This window comes from Macaca nemestrina, chromosome 20 (genome assembly GCF_043159975.1).
Source record: "Macaca nemestrina isolate mMacNem1 chromosome 20, mMacNem.hap1, whole genome shotgun sequence".
Taxonomy (NCBI): domain Eukaryota; kingdom Metazoa; phylum Chordata; class Mammalia; order Primates; family Cercopithecidae; genus Macaca; species Macaca nemestrina.
Genome location: NC_092144.1, coordinates 62527270 through 62543156, shown reverse-complemented (window position 1 = coordinate 62543156; position 15887 = coordinate 62527270). Strand labels below are relative to the sequence as shown.

General features: G+C 48.7%; 1 long non-coding RNA gene across 1 annotated transcript; it reads left to right on the top strand.

Moving 5' to 3' along the window:
• Positions 1-12682: 12682 nt before the first annotated feature.
• On the top strand, positions 12683-14147 carry LOC139360187 (uncharacterized). The gene is made up of 3 exons (XR_011617397.1): positions 12683-12964; positions 13438-13635; positions 13848-14147. It is a non-coding gene; the product is annotated as an uncharacterized lncRNA (long non-coding RNA).
• The last annotated feature ends 1740 nt before the right edge of the window (positions 14148-15887 follow it).

Sequence of the window (15887 nt, the reverse complement as noted above, 5' to 3'; positions counted from 1 at the left end):
AGAAAGTTTATCTTGCCAAGGTTAAGAGTATGCGCATGACGCAGGCTCAGGAGGTCCTAATGGCATGTGCCCAATATGGTCTAGGTAGACCTTACATTTTAGGGAGACATGTCATATCAATCAGTAAGTGTCAGAGGTACATTGGTTCAGTCGGGAAAGGTAGAACAACTCAAAGCCGGGGAGGGGGGTTCCAGGACATAGGTAGATAAGAGACAAATGGTTGCTTTCTTTTCAGTCTCTGATTAGCCTTTCGTACTTTGAGTAACTTTGTTCTCATATATTTTATTTTATTTTGAGATGAGGTCTTGCTCTTTGCCAGCTACTCGGGAGGCTGAGACAGGAGAATCGTTTCAACCTGGAAACGGAGGTTGTGGTGAGCCGAGATCACACCATTGCACTCCAAGATGTGGTTGGGGAGAAATCCACAAATTTTGGTGATCAGAACGGAGGCATTCTGTGCTCAGTGGCATGAGAGAGTAGGGAAAACACTTTTTTTTTAAATTTTTTTTTATTTTTTTTTTTGGCGGGTGGGACGGAGTCTCACTTTGTCGCCAAGGCAAAGTGTAGTGTCAAAATCTCGGCTCACTGCAAAGTCCACCTCCTGGTTTCAAGAGATTCTTCTGCCTCAGTCTCCTGAGTAGCTGGGATTATAGACACCCACCACCACGCCCGGTTACTTTTGGTATTTTTTTTTTTTTTTTTTTTTTTTGAGACGGAGTCATGCTCTGTCGCCCAGGCTGGAGTGCAGTGGCCGGATCTCAGCTCACTGCAAGCTCCGCCTCCCGGGTTCACACCATTCTCCTGCCTCAGCCTCCCAAGTAGCTGGGACTACAGGTGCCCGCCACCACGCCCGGCTAGTTTTTTGTATTTTTTAGTAGAGACGGGGTTTCACCATGTTAGCCAGGATGGTCTCGATCTCCTGACCTCGTGATCCGCCCGTCTCAGCCTCCCAAAGTGCTGGGATTACAGGCTTGAGCCACCGCGCCCGGCCTGGTTACTTTTGGTATTTTTAGTAGAAACGGGGTTTCACCATGTTGGCCAGGCTGGTCTCAAACTCCCGACTTCAAGTAATCTGCCCTCCTCAGCCTCTCCAAATGATGGGATTACAGGCATAAGCCACCGCGCACGGCCTTTTTTCCTATTTCAAATAGGCAAGCCAACTATTTGAACAACCAGAGAGGGCTCTGTGCAGTATCCCGGGCCCCAGATGCAGAGGAGCAGCCCCGGTTTTCTCATCTCCTAATTAGGTGTTCCAAGTACAGGAAATGGGATGGAACCTGAATAGGTCAAGGGGTAGGTGTATGGAGGCCTCAGCTCTGATCTACAGGAACAGAGAACAGAGCATCAGATGGAATCAAGTACAGAAGGAGAGACCACAGGGGAAGAGATCCCTTTGACACAGCACTCCCTGTGCCAGAGTCAAGAAACCAAAGAGGTCACAGAAGCCAGATGACAGGGTGTTGCCCATCAGGATAAAGACTGTGCCTTTGTCTCTGAGCTGCAGCATCACTAGAGGACAAAAAAATCAAACTACTACACGTCTAAAGAGCAGAGGGGCCAGGCGCGGTGGCTCAAGCCTGTAATCCCAGCACTTTGGGAGGCCGAGACGGGCGGATCACGAGGTCGGGAGATCGAGACCATCCTGGCTAACACAGTGAAACCCCGTCTCTACTAAAAAAAAATACAAAAAACTAGCCGGGCGAGGTGGTGGGCGCCTGTAGTCCCAGCTACTCGGGAGGCTGAGGCAGGAGAATGGCGTGAACCCGGGAGGCGGAGCTTGCAGTGAGCTGAGATCCGGCCACTGCACTCCAGCCTGGGCGACAGAGCGAGACTCCGTCTCAAAAAAAAAAAATAAAATAAAATAAAAATAAATAAATAAATAAAGAGCAGAGGGGCCTGGAGCGGTGGCTCACACTTGTAATTTCAGCACCAGGCAAATCACCTGAGATCAGGAGTTCAAGACCAGCCTGGCCAACATGGTGCCACACTATCTCTACTAAAAATAAAGAAATCAGCCTGGTGTGGTGGTGATGCATGACTGTATTTCCAGCTACTTGAGAGGCTGAGACAGGAGAGTCACTTGAACCCAGGCGGCGGAGGTCATAGTGAGCTATTGTGCCACTGCACTTCAGTCTGGGCAACAGAGGAAGACACTGTCTCAAAAAATTAAATAAATAAATAAATAGCAGAGAGATAAGAGGGGGCAAATAAAGATGTTCACTCAGAGATCTCAGGATTTAAACTTTTCTTTTCCCACAGAATTCTCCCACTTGCAGAGTTTCCCCACACACTAGTGGAAGGTGGAGCTTCCACTCTGCCCATCTGAGCTCTTACCTGCCTTTACACCTGTAATACATTCCCACCCAGCTGGATTTTGTTGCTATTTTCACTTCACTCTCCACTGTCCAGGGCTCTTTCCCTTGCTCCAACATGGAGACAGCAGGTCAGAAAGAGACTCCTGCTTATAAAAAAAGGAAGATAACATACTGGAGCTTTTCTAGAGTCCCAGTCCTATGTTTCAGTAGGAAAGAAGACATTGCAGATGATCTAGGAAAACATTTCACTAATTGTTCCGCTGACTGCCTCCCTCTGAATGCTTGGGGAGCATTGTAATATGTAATATGTGGACATCGAGCTCTCTTCCAAGAACTACTGAATCAAAAGTACAGAAGCAAACAGGCAAACGGATATCTGTTTGTTTTTAGGCAGAGTTTCGCTCTTGTTGCCCAAGGTGGAGCGCAATGGTGCGATCTCAACTCGCTGCAACCCCTGCCTCTGGGTTCAAGCGACTTCTCTCGCCTCAGCCTCTTGAGTAGCTGGGATTACAGTCACGCGCCACCACCCCTGCCTAATTTTGTATTTTTAGTAGAAACAAGGTTTCTCCATGTTGGTCAGGCTGTTCTCAAACTCCCTACCTCTGGTGATCCGCCCGCATCAGCCTCCAAAAGTGCTGAGATTACAGGCATGAGTCATCGCGCACGGCCAGAACTGGATATTTTTAACGTCAGCCAGAAGGTTTTGTTTTGCTCTTTGAAACAGAGTCTCGCTCTGTCACCTGGGCTAGAGTGCAGTGGCAGGATCTTGGCTCACTGTAACCTTTCCCTCCCAGGCTCAAGCGATTCTCCGATTCTCTTTCCTCAGCCTTTCTAGTATCTGGGATTTCAGGCGAGTATCATCATGCCCTGCTAATTTTTGTATTTTTAGTAGAGACAGAATTTCATCATGTTGGCCAGACTGGTCTCGAATCCCTGACCTGAAGTGATCCACTAGCCTTAGCCTCCCAAAGTGCTGGATTAATTAATATTTGGGACAGGCTCTGGCTTTATCGCCCAGGCTCACGCCTGTCCCAAGTATTAATCAATTAAATTAAAAGTATTATGTAATAACACCAATTTTTCTTTCCCCACTTCACTGTTCCACTTTATACCCAACTCTGAGAAAAGGCAAGAGAGTGACTCACAACTGAGTAAGTCACTGCCCTCGGGCTGAATAGGGATTCCAAGTGGAAGCTGACCTCTGATGCCAAGATTTACAGGATGTTAACGTCTCATAGATAGGAGTTTAAAAATTCTCAACCTCATCTGTATAATTTAAACAAATTTTTTAAAGTTATTAGATTATATATAAAGAAGTCAACATGTCACGACTAGTAATATGAACTCACCTACTCATCTGAACCCAAAGTCCCCCGCTCCTTTTTTTCTTTTGAGACAGGGTCTCACTCTGTTGACCAAGCTGGGGTGCAGTGGCATGATCTCGGCTCACTGCAGCCTGGACCTCCTGGGCTCAAGTGATCCTCCTACATCGGCCTCCAGAGTTAGGATTACAGGTGTCCACCATCGCGCCCCGTTAATTTTTTTTTTTTTCTTTTTTCGGTCAGAGATGTGGGTCTCATTATGCTGCCCAGGCTGGTGTCGAGCTCCTGGACTCAAGCAATCCCCTTGTCTTAGTCTCCTACAGTGCCTTGATTACAGGCATGAGCCACTGCGCCCAGCTTCTCTGTTTTCATTACTATGCTTCCCTCCCTAATTCTGTACATATCTCTCATTCTCCTCTTCTCTCTCCAGCTCTTGTTTTCTTGTCTTTTTCCCTGGGATTCTGCGTCTCATTTTTGCCCCTCTCCTCTCTTGCTGTTTATCCCCTTCTTCCCTTTATTCCTTCTCTTCCACCTCTTCTGCTCCATCCTCACAACTTATTTAACCTCTTATGGCTCCTTCTTCATAGATCTTTCAATCTTTCGATTGTCCTCAGTCTCCATAGATTTCTCCCTCTTCTCCCATCTCTGCGCCTCCTCTGCTCTCCCTGTTAAATTCTCTCTTCCCTGTTATATCCCCCGTCCCCACTCTATGGCACTCTAGACCCACAATAATCCTCCCTGCTGTGGTTCTCCCTCTCTTCTCCTTGCCATGTCTCTGTACATCTAGCTTTTCTCTACATTTCTGCAGTTACTTTTCTCCTCCTGTTTTCTTTTCTTATCTCAGGTTTTCTACTGCTCTCTGTCTCCTGATCCCTTTGGCCCACACGATTACAGGAGGATTTGGAGTAAGACGCCTGCATCCCGGGGGAGCACATTTTACAGGGGCTGGAGCTGGGCAGGCAAGAACAGCCCGTGTCACAGGACAGGCCCCGGGCACCTCCCCAGCGCGCGCTCAGGAGAAGCGGTGACTGCGGAGGGGAGACCTGGGGAGCAGCAGGACCCGGCACGAGGAGGGAGGTGGGGGGCGACGACGCCTTAAGACAGTGGTGGGGTCTGCAGGATCTCAGGACCAGGCAGAGGACGCGGCCTCTGAAGGACTGGGGCCAGGGCCCTACACTCCACAGGCCAACGAAGGCGAGGGTGGGAGGCGCCCAGGGCGGGAATCCACCTCACCTGTGAGGACTTTAAAAAGCGCGGGGCGGGAGGAGTTAGAAAAAGGTTTTAAGCAGGAAAACTACGCAATAGAAAGTGTATACATTGCCCTACAGCAGAAAAACCAGACCGCACCAGCCTCAAGGCGACTTTAAACCCAAAAGGAAGCGAACCCCAGACTCTCAATTTGCTCTGCATGAAGGAAGACGGGCGAGAATTTCCAGGTCTGTAGGAAAGGAAGTGAACCCCAGACTCTCAAAGGGACGTCTCAATTTGCTCTGCATGAAGAAGGGCGAGAAGTTCCAGGTCTGTAGGGACCCCACGTCCCAGGTACAGAAGCGCCGGGGACCTGGGAAACACAGACTTAATGCAAGACAGAGAGAAACTCACGGGCTGCGGTGGGACCTTCACTCCACGCTATCCGCTTCCAGGTTTGCGTGAATCTGCGTGCGCAGGACAGAAATAAGGCCTGCGCGGGGTCCACGAGGAGGTGGGCGGAGCCTGGGCAGGGCGAAGCGCGGCGCCACGGGGAGAGACTTTGCCCTTTAGAACCGGCAGAGGGCGGGGCCGGGGCTGCACCTGTGAGTCTCAGTCTTGAGCCCAGCGCCTCTGTTTTTCCGATTTTGGAGGCGAGACCGGCCAGGAAGGCTGAGGCTTGATTCAAAAGCCCTGGAATTGTCTGGAATGGGGATGCAAACTAGAATGTGAAATGCAAAGCCTTGCCTGGGCGGAATGTACGATTTCACGCTGCCGGCCCACAGAACAGAATAGAAATCTTCTCCCTTTCTATTCGCCATTCACTCTGGGGGGTGGGAGTGGGGGTGAGGGAAGGGTCTACCCTGTGCTTAGCTTCAGAGACTTCCCTAGGGCCACACCTGGGATGCGGGACGGAGTGCTCAGGCCAGGGAAGAGTGAGGTCACCACCTGCTGCTTAAACACAGCAGGGATGCGGGCGCTGGGGAGGGAGCCTGAGGTCGCAGCTACTCAGGAAGCAGCAGCGGGAGGTTCGCTGAGCCTGGGGTTCCAGACCAGCACGGGCGACAAAGTAATAGTCCCTCCCGCAGTGCTCCCTTCCTCATTCTCTAAATTTTTAAAATAAAATTTTGATTCTGTAGGGATCCAACATTATTCTTTTCCATGTGAATATCCAGTTAGTCGTCCCAGCATATTTGTGGAGGAGATCTAATACTTTCTTTTTTTTAATTTCCTTTTTTTTTTTTTTTTTTTAAGACAGTATTTCTCTGTCTCCCAGGCTGGAGTGCAGTGGCAAGGTCTCAGCTCAGTGCAGCCTGTACACCCTGTGTTGAAGTGATTCTCCTGCCTCAGTCTTCGGAGTAGCTGGCATTACAAGCGCGCCACCATGTCCAACTAATTTTTGTATATTTGGTAGAGACGGGGTTTCACCATGTTGGCCAGGCCGGTCTCAAACTCCTCACTTGAAGTGATCCACCTGCCTCGGCCTCCCAGAGTGTTGTGATTACAATCGTGAGCCACCAAGCCTGGCCCAAGAAATACTCTTTACTTCACCATTTAAATGTTGAGACAATATAATTGAAAACAAAATGATCTTCCCCCGAATGAGAAATCATCTACACGACGATAACAGAATAAGAAATAAAAATGATTTCATTAATAAATAAGCCTTAGACCAGAATGTGATGGCAAATAGAGGAAAAGAGCTAAGAGGTTGAAAACAGAGAAAGACACTTCACTGTTCTATACAACCCATTAAGTACATGTTTTCAAGATAAACACTAATCAGTCCTCAGGGAAGAGGACTTGACAACACCCTTGATCGCACATGGCTCTACTTGGTAACGGAGGTGACCATCTGTGTCAGCTAACTAGCGTCATCCTGAGGGAGGGGGAGAAACTCTAACCCATAACTTTTGGCAAGTGTGAGTTTTACAACAGGGCAGCAGGTGCCCTCTCTGGTGAGGCTCCTACAATCCGACAGAAACTGATGTCAGCAGTAAATAAAATTTAGAGTATATGATTAAGTACAGAATTTACTTGAAGGCAAAGCTTGGAAATAGCCACCTGGAAACATCAACTCTAAATGAATTGGATCAGCATTCCAAAGTAGAGATATTAAGGTTTCACACACATAGGGAAAGACAGAGAATCTTTAGCAGAATCACCACATTTTTTTATTCAAGACCAGTGCATAGGGTGCAGCCACTTGCTTGGTTGTGGATTGATACACTTCAAGGAAGGTCAAAGTGTACCTTATCATTACAAAAGAAGGGACAATGATCCGAGGAGGTCTTAGCTCTGTGGCTGCTTAGTCTTCCTAATTACTTACAGGAAAAGTCTTAGAAATTGCCCCTGCATAACACTGGACTCAGCTTGCATGACCACATTCCTCTCAAGGCTCAGAATTACCTCAAGGTCCATAGCCTTAAATTGAAGTCATTTGATGTTTGAATTATTTAATTTCCTACTGAGATAAAGGTACTGTCTCCCTTGTTGTTTGCCTTTCAAAAAGAACTCCCAAGTCCTGCAGAAATACATCCCTGGGTCATTAAACTGAAAAAAGGTTTAGTTTCTAAAAGAAAAAAAGAAAAGTTAGCCGGGCATGGTGGCTCATGCCTGTAATCCCAGCTACTCGGGAAGCTAAGGCAGGAGAATCGCTTGAACCCAGGAGATGGAGGTTGTGGATGAGGCGAGATCGCGCCTTGCACTGCAGCCTGGGTAACAGAAAAAAACTGTCTAAAAAAAATAATAACACCTCAGAAGACAGAGAAAATGAATTTACAAATTTTCTAACTGAATATTCTAAGAGATAAAAGGAAATAAAATCTCTTCCCTTACTTTTAAAGGAGGAATTACACCTCTCATTTATTTGCTTGTTTGTTTGAGACAGGGTCTAGCTTTGTCACCTAGGCTGGAGTGTGGTGGCGAGTTCAGAGCTCACTGCAGTCTCCAACTTTCTGGCTCAAGTGATCCTCGCACCTCAGCACCCCCAAGCAGCTGGGACCACGGGCGTGGACCACCACACCTGGCAGATTTTTTTGATTTTTAGTAGAGACGAGGTCTCACTATGTTGCCCAGGCTGATTTCGAACACCTGGGCTCAAGCGATCCTCCTGCCTCGGCTCTTGAACCTGCTGGGATTACAGGTGTGAGACACCACTCCAGGCTGTGACTTTATTTCCATGAAATATGAAATTATCCTCCACTCCTGTGTGTAATAGGCAGTTTTGCATGTCACCTTTCAGTTTCCATTATCCACTCAAACAACCCAGGATCTTGCTTAGTTTAATAAGCCATTCTAATTACCAGTCCCCGCTGCAACCAGCGCCCCACTCCACCCCTTTACCAAGATTCCTGCCCCTCTCCCCTACCCTGCCCCAGATGGAGGGGAGCTTGCACCGCCAGCAGGATGCGTGACTCTACCTGCTCAAAAAAGGCGCTTTGCATTAAAACCATTTTCAACTTAAGAGGAAAAATGGGGCCGGGCGCGGTGGCTCAAGCCTGTAATCCCAGCACTTTGGGAGGCCGAGACGGGCGGATCACGAGGTCAGGAGATCGAGACCATCCTGGTTAACACGGTGAAACCCCGTCTCTACTAAAAAATACAAAAAACTAGCCGGCCGAGGTGGCGGACGCCTGTAGTCCCAGCTACTCGGGAGGCGGAGGCAGGAGAATGGCGTGAACCCGGGAGGCGGAGCTTGCAGTGAGCTGAGATCCGGCCACTGCACTCCAGCCTGGGTGACAGAGCGAGACTCCGTCTCAAAAAAAAAAAAAAAAAAAGAGGAAAAATGATTCAGCGATCAGTACAGGTGGCCCACTACAGTAAGTTGTTTTACCTTCGATTGCTTGAAATATTAACTCAAAACGGACAGGAAGCATCCCTGTGATATTAGGGGTAATATCACGGCATATCAGAAACAATCCACCAATCAGTAACCCGGGAATCCAGTCCTGCAGGATGGAGGATGGGGAGGATGACAGCAGGAGACATCTGGGGCCCAGCTGGGGAGAAAGACAGCACCCGCCCCCTCCAGACCCTGCACTTCAAAACATCCCTTCCAGACCTCGCCCTCAAGATGATGATCTCTCTCTCGCCCGGGCGTTCCCACTTTCCAGCCCGGCTCCCAGGCAGCCTCCTCATTCTTGCCCTGTCCAGATCCTGTTCAAGGCCCCGCCCCTTCTAACCAGGCCCCACCCCTACAGCCGCCTCCACACTCTCATAGCCAGGAGTGGCTGTGATCTATCAGCCTTGGCCTCCCAAAGCGTTGGGATTACAGGCGTCAGCCACCCCACATAGCCCAATCTTCTTAACATAAACACTTTAATGTCAATTAATGCTTAAACTCAATGTTAAGTCAACTCAATCTCAAGTCAATGCCTAATTGGCTCTAATGTCAATTAAAGCTTTATGATTTTCTATGGTCACTGTATTTGGAACAATTATCTGAAAAATGAATTTTCTGATGTTCTGCAAGGATTGACCTCGGACTGAAGACCTTGCCACCCTTACAACTCCAACTCAAACAATTTTGGAAACTCATTGAGTTAAGAGACAGCTTCAAGAAATCAAAAAACCAATGCATGAAGAAAATGAGAAGGTCAACCAACATACAGAAATTATGAAGAACTACACAGAAGCTCTCGGGCTAAAAATACAGTAACTAAATGGAAAAATTCAATACATGGGTTCAAAATCAGAATTCATAATGTAAATTAAAAATTAGACTGGGGGACTGGCAAGGTGGCTCACACTAGGACTTGGGGAGGCCGAGGTGGGTGGATCACCTGAGGTCAGGAGTTTGGAGAACAGCCTGGTTATTATAGCAAAACCCTGTCTCTACTAAAAATACAAAGATTAGCTGGGTGTGGAGGTGGGCTCCTGTAGTTCCAGTTACTCTAGAGGCTGAGGCAGGAGAAGCACTTGAACATGGGAGGCAGAGGTTGCAGTGGGCCAAGATCGCTCCACTGTACTCCAGCCTGGGTGACAAAGCAAGACTGTCTCAAAAAAATAAAACAATTTAAAAAATAGGCCAGGCTGGCCGGGCGCGGTGGCTCAAGCCTGTAATCCCAGCACTTTGGGAGGCCGAGACGGGCGGATCACGAGGTCAGGAGATCGAGACCATCCTGGCTAACACGGTGAAACCCCGTCTCTACTAAAAAATACAAAAAACTAGCCGGGCGCGGTGGCGGGCGCCTGTAGTCCCAGCTACTCGGGAGGCTGAGGCAGGAGAATGGCGTGAACCCGGGAGGCAGAGCTTGCAGTGAGCTGAGATCCGGCCACTGCACTCCAGCCTGGGCGGCAGAGCGAGACTCCGTCTCAAAAAAAAAAAAAAAAAAATAGGCCAGGCACGATGGCTCACCCCTGAAATCTCTGCACTTTGGGAGGCCAATGTGGGCAGATCACCTGAGATTAGGAGTTTGAGACCAGCCTGACCAACATAGAGAAACCCCGGCTCTATGAAAAATGTAACAATTAGCCAGGTGTGCTGGTGCACACATGTAGTCTCAGCTACTTGGGAGGCTGAGATAAGAGAATCACTTAAACCCAGGTGACAGAGGCTGGAGATGAGCCGAGTTTGCACCACTGCACTCCAGCTTGGCAACAGAGCAAAACTTCATCTCAAAAAAATTTTTTTTCAAGTACCAGAAGTCCCAGAAGACAGTGAGAGGAAGAAAGGTATAGAAAAGCCTGTTGGAAGACATTAATGACCAAAAATTTCTAATTTCAGAAGGCAAGAGAAATTATGGCCATCATGGTGAAACACCATCTCTACTAAAAAGTACAAAACTTAGCTGGGACTGGTGGCGCCTGCCTGTAATCGCAGCTACTCGGGAGGCTGAGGCAGAAAAACTGCTTGAACCTGGGAGGCGGAGGCTGCAGTCAGCCGAGATCATGCCATTGCACTCCAGCCTGGGTGACAAGAGCAAAACTCAGTCTTAAAAAAAAAAAAGCGGGCATGTGAAAGAACATTTCTGTTTTATCCTTAAAAAATGCATAATATGAACAAATCACCAGGACAAAAATAAAGAACAAAAGAATACAAAATAGCTCTCAAAATACATGAAAAGAATGCTTTCAGCAAAGTATTAAAATCTATTTTAAATATACATGTCCACGATTAATGACATCTACTCAGACTCTCAAGGAATAGAAAATATAAATAAAAAGGGCTTTCATTTTCACTGAATACAAAAAAGGACATGGTGGTAAGACCACAGTAGTAAGCCTTGCTTGAAAGAGTGAGACATTTCTCATGTTCTCAGTCAGAGAGGGCACCTTTGCAGCTGGGGGGGTCCGGATGGAATCTTCCCATATCTAAAAGAGGAAATGGCAAGTCCAAAAAGAAGTAATTGGTTTTGCAGGAATTCTCCAGATATCTGCAGTGAAGTCACCACACTCACAGGCATCCAGTATGTTATTCTTAGTAACAGTGAAAAACTGTCAAGGAGATTATGTGAAGTCAGGGGCTTGAGACCAGCCTGGCTAACATGGTGAAACCCTATCTCTACGAAAATTACAAAATTAGCCAAGCCTGGTGGCGGACGCCTGTAATCCCAGCTACTTGAGAGGTTGAGGCACGAGAAATCACTTGATCCTGGGAGGTGGAGGTTATAGTGAGCCCAGATTGCTCCAGTGAGCTCCAGCCTGGGCAACGGAGGCAGATGGAATTTAAGATGAGAGAGACTGAGAAAAGGCATGGGTGAGTGTGAGCAAACTTGTGAGGTAGGACGCTTCAGAATCACAGAAGACCGGCTACTACAATACCTGCTATTTTAGAAAAGAAGGAGACAGAAGAATCCACTGAGGAATGTCACTTTACCTGAGGAACAGCCATCCCTGGCTCCTTTTCTTTGCCCTTTGTGGTGGCTTCATTACATAGCAATTTAATTTTTCCTTTTTTTTTTTTTTTTTTTTGAGATGGATTCTAGCTCTGTCACCAGGATGTGGTTTGGTGGCATGATCTCAGATCACTGTAACCTCTGCCTCCCTGGTTCTAGCGATTCTCCTGCCTCAGCCTCTTAAGTAGCTGAGACTACAGGCATGAGCTGCCAGGCCCAGCTAATTTTTCTGTTTTTACTAGAGACGGGGTTTTACCACGTTGACCAGGATGGTCTTGATCTCCTGACCTCATGATCTGCCCACCCAGGCCTCCCAAAGACTCAGGATTGATGTGAGCCACTGCACCCAGCCGAGATTTAGTGTTTAGAAATCACTCATTCCTTTCCTGTGACAAAACACGCACACACAGGGGACACCTCACCCGGGAGAAGTCCTCTGCTGCCCACTGCACCAGAGATTACGCAGAGATAACAATGTCCCACATGAAGATCTACAAGGGTAATTTTGACTTGTTTTTAGATTCCACTCCCCCCTCCCTGGAAAAGTCCACACACACACACGCTGCAGCAGGGCACAGACCTTCAGGGCACAGATCTGGCACTAACCAAACCCCACACAGAGCACAGCCCCCTCACCTCCCTGTGGATCACAGGCTGATCTCAGCTCTCAACATGGAGGAAACTGCCTTGACGTTCAATGCTGGACACAGATGAGAATCACCAGCGCCATTATAAGTATTATTGAGGGTGGGTCCCATCCTATGATAATAGCAATCTCTGATAAAACAGCATAAAACATGTATTTGCAAAATGTCTGAGAACCCTCATGTAAAGTCAGGGTTGAGCTCCACTCAGAGGGCGCCAGCCCAGCACAGCCCCACCTTCTGGCTCTGCTCTCCCCTTGGTGACTTGTTCTCACCAGAATCCAGTGAACAGTAAAGGAGCAAAAAGAATCACACAGAACAGGCAACATGGACCAGAGGTGGGGGTGAAGGTGGGGCTGCCATGTCAAATGGGGGACTGTAGGAGATCACAAAGGTTTCCATAGAGAAAGTGATGTCAGAACAAAGACTTAGGGAAGAAAGGCTGCTTGTCACTTGCAGCTGCAGGGCCAGAGTACTAGGCAGAGGGACAGCCCAGAAGGCCCTGAGACAGGAGCAACCTCAGTCCCAGAAAAAAGAAAGAGGCCTGTATGGCTTGAGCCGTATGGCTGGAGGCCTGTATGGCTGGAGCAGATGAAGTGAGGAGGACGCAGGCAGGAGATGAAGTCAGAGGGGTCCTGGGAGCACAGATCCCTAAGGTTGAGGTCTTGAAATATTTTTCCCCCACACCTCAAAAGAAATTTGGAAATGATGTATTTTCTCACTCCTTTTTTTTTTTTTTTTTTTTTTTTTTTGAGACGGAGTCTGGCTCTGTTGCCCAGGCTGGAGTGCAGTGGCGCGATCTCGGCTCACTGCAAGCTCCGCCTCCCGGGTTCACGCCATTCTCCTGCCTCAGCCTCCCGAGTAGCTGGGACTACAGGCGCCCACAACCGCGCCCGGCTAATTTTTTGTATTTTTAGTAGAGACGGGGTTTCACCGTGGTCTCGATCTCCTGACCTTGTGATCCGCCCGCCTCGGCCTCCCAAAGTGCTGGGATTACAGGCGTGAGCCACCGCGCCCGGCATTTTCTCACTCCTTTCACGTGTACATAAAATTTTCTCTTTACCTTATAAATTACAACACTTACAAATAATGTATTTCCTATATTTAAAATACATGGTGTCGACCTCAGCTAAGCCCCTAGAAGTACATTGTCGCCCTCATCTGAGATGTGTAGGACTGCAAGGGAATGTTTGGGGGTTTAGGAAGTCACTTATGGACATGTGAAGGTGGAGACGCCTGTTTGATGTCCCAGGAGAGAGAGGAGAGAACTGGGCACAGGACTGTAGAGCTCAGGGGAGAGGACTGCAAGGGACATGGAGCCATGTAGGTGGGTTAAAGCCATGAGATGAAAAGGTTCAAGGTGATTTGAGTCTAATCACCTGTTTTTCGGACGACTGGAATCCATTTAAAATTCAAATTACAACTAAGCATCACCCTCTCCTACAGGAAAAGCCACACACTCCATTTTGCCCATCATTTCAGGGTCAGTGTCACTCTGACTGAGCTTTTCTGGTCTTCTCCCTCACCTGTATGTTACAGGCGGGCTCACCGAGGTTCACAGCGGGGGACGTTTCCCCAAGTCATCCTGAGAAGCTCTGAGTTTTGGAAGGAGGAGTCGCTGGTCTTCATGTGATGGCCAGGAAGGGTCCATAGGCTGCGTTGGTCATCCTCCTCTAGAAAATTCCAGGACTGGCCACGTGTGGTGGCTCACTCCTGTAGTCCCAGCACTTTGGAAAGCCCAAGCAAGCGGATCAGTTAAGCCAGATCAGTTAAGCTGAGGAGTTTGAGACTAACCTGGGCAACATGGTGAAACCTGTCTCCTGGATAGACGAGAATCGGCCTCCCACAGTGCTGGGATGACAGGCATGAGCCATTGCGCACGGCCTATATGTATATTTTTTAAAAACCAAGAAATAAGGCGGGCATGGTGGCTCAAGCCTGTCATTCCAGCACTGAAGGAGGCCGATGCTCCAGGATCACTTTAGCCCTGCAGTTGGAGCCCGACCTGGACAACAAGGCAAAAGCCTGTCTCTACCAAGAACACAAAAATTATCACGGTGTGGTGGCGCGTGGCTACTCTAGAGGTTGAGGTGGGAGGATCCCTTGAGCCCAGGAGGTTGACGCTGCAGTGAGCTGTGATGCTATCACTGCTCTCCCACCTGTGTAACAGAGTGAGACCCCGATATCCCCCCCAAAAAAATAAATAAATAAAAAAGGAATCTAAAACCAATTAACGTGAACTTTCCAAAACTAGACTAAAAGGAAAAACCCCATCTTCCCACCCGAAGTAACAAAGGATCAAAGGCTGCTCTCCCTAGCGCCCTCCCCCTTCCACCAGGTATCAGATGGAAAGAGCAAGAGCCCAGGAGTGGCCACAGCCAAGCACTGGCCACCACTTACTCTGCGTAGGGCACCCATCTGCTCTGGTCTCAGGCGAATTCACCTCAGTATTTCGTTGGCCAAGGGCCAAATCCTTCATCCAGATATGGGGTAGCCCATAGGGACCTTAAAAACAACAACAACAAAAAACTTTAACCTCTAAAAACTTTGTAAACGGGGCCCTGGAGACGCTCACTCGGGCCCACTCCCACCCTGTGGAGTGCTTTCTTGATTAAATTTCTGCTTTCGCTGCTTCATTCTTTTGTTACTTTGTGTTTTTGTTTGTTTGTTTGTTTTTCAATTATGTTTAATATCCAAGAACCTGGAAACTTCACACTCCAGGCCTGCCTTCCGGGAACAACAGGGGGAGGATGGAAAAACAGGGTTGCCTCCAGCAGGAGCACGTTTTCCAGGAGTTGGAACTGGGGAGAAGCAGGGCTGGGTACGAGGAGGGAGGTGGGGGGCGATGGCGCCTTCGGACAGGGGTGGGGTCTGCAGGATCTCAGGACCACATAGAGAACGTGGTCTCCCCGGGACTGGGGCTGCAGCGCTGCGCTCCAGGAGCCGAAGAGAGCAAGGCTGGAAGGCGCCCAGGGTGAGAGTCCAGCTCGAGGGTGATGGTGAGGACTTGAAACAGCAGGAGGGCCGGGCGCGGTGGTTCACGCCTGTAATCCCAGCACTTTGGGAGGCCGAGGCGGGCGGATCACAAGGTCAGGAGATCGAGACCACGGTGAAACCCCGTCTCTACTAAAAATACAAAAAATTAGCCGGGCGCGGTTGTGGGCGCCTGTAGTCCCAGCTACTCGGGAGGCTGAGGCAGGAGAATGGCGTGAACCCGGGAGGCGGAGCTTGCAGTGAGCCGAGATCGCGCCACTGCACTCCAGCCTGGGCGACAGAGCGAGACTCCGTCTCAAAAAAAAAAAAAAAAAAAAACAAAAAAAACAGCAGGAGGCGGGAGGATGGGTCGGAAGGGTTTTTAGAAGGAAAGTTTCGCGACAGGAGGTGTCTGCACGGCCCCACAGAAAGACAGGGACGGGACCAGCCTCAGGGAGACTTTAAAATCAAAAGGAAGCGACTCATGGACTCTCAGCCGGACTTCTCAATTTTCTCTGAGTTGAGAAAGAGGGGGCAGAATTTCCAGGTCTGTGGGGACCCCACGTCCCCGGTATAGCAGCACCAAAGAACTGGGAAGCTCAAACT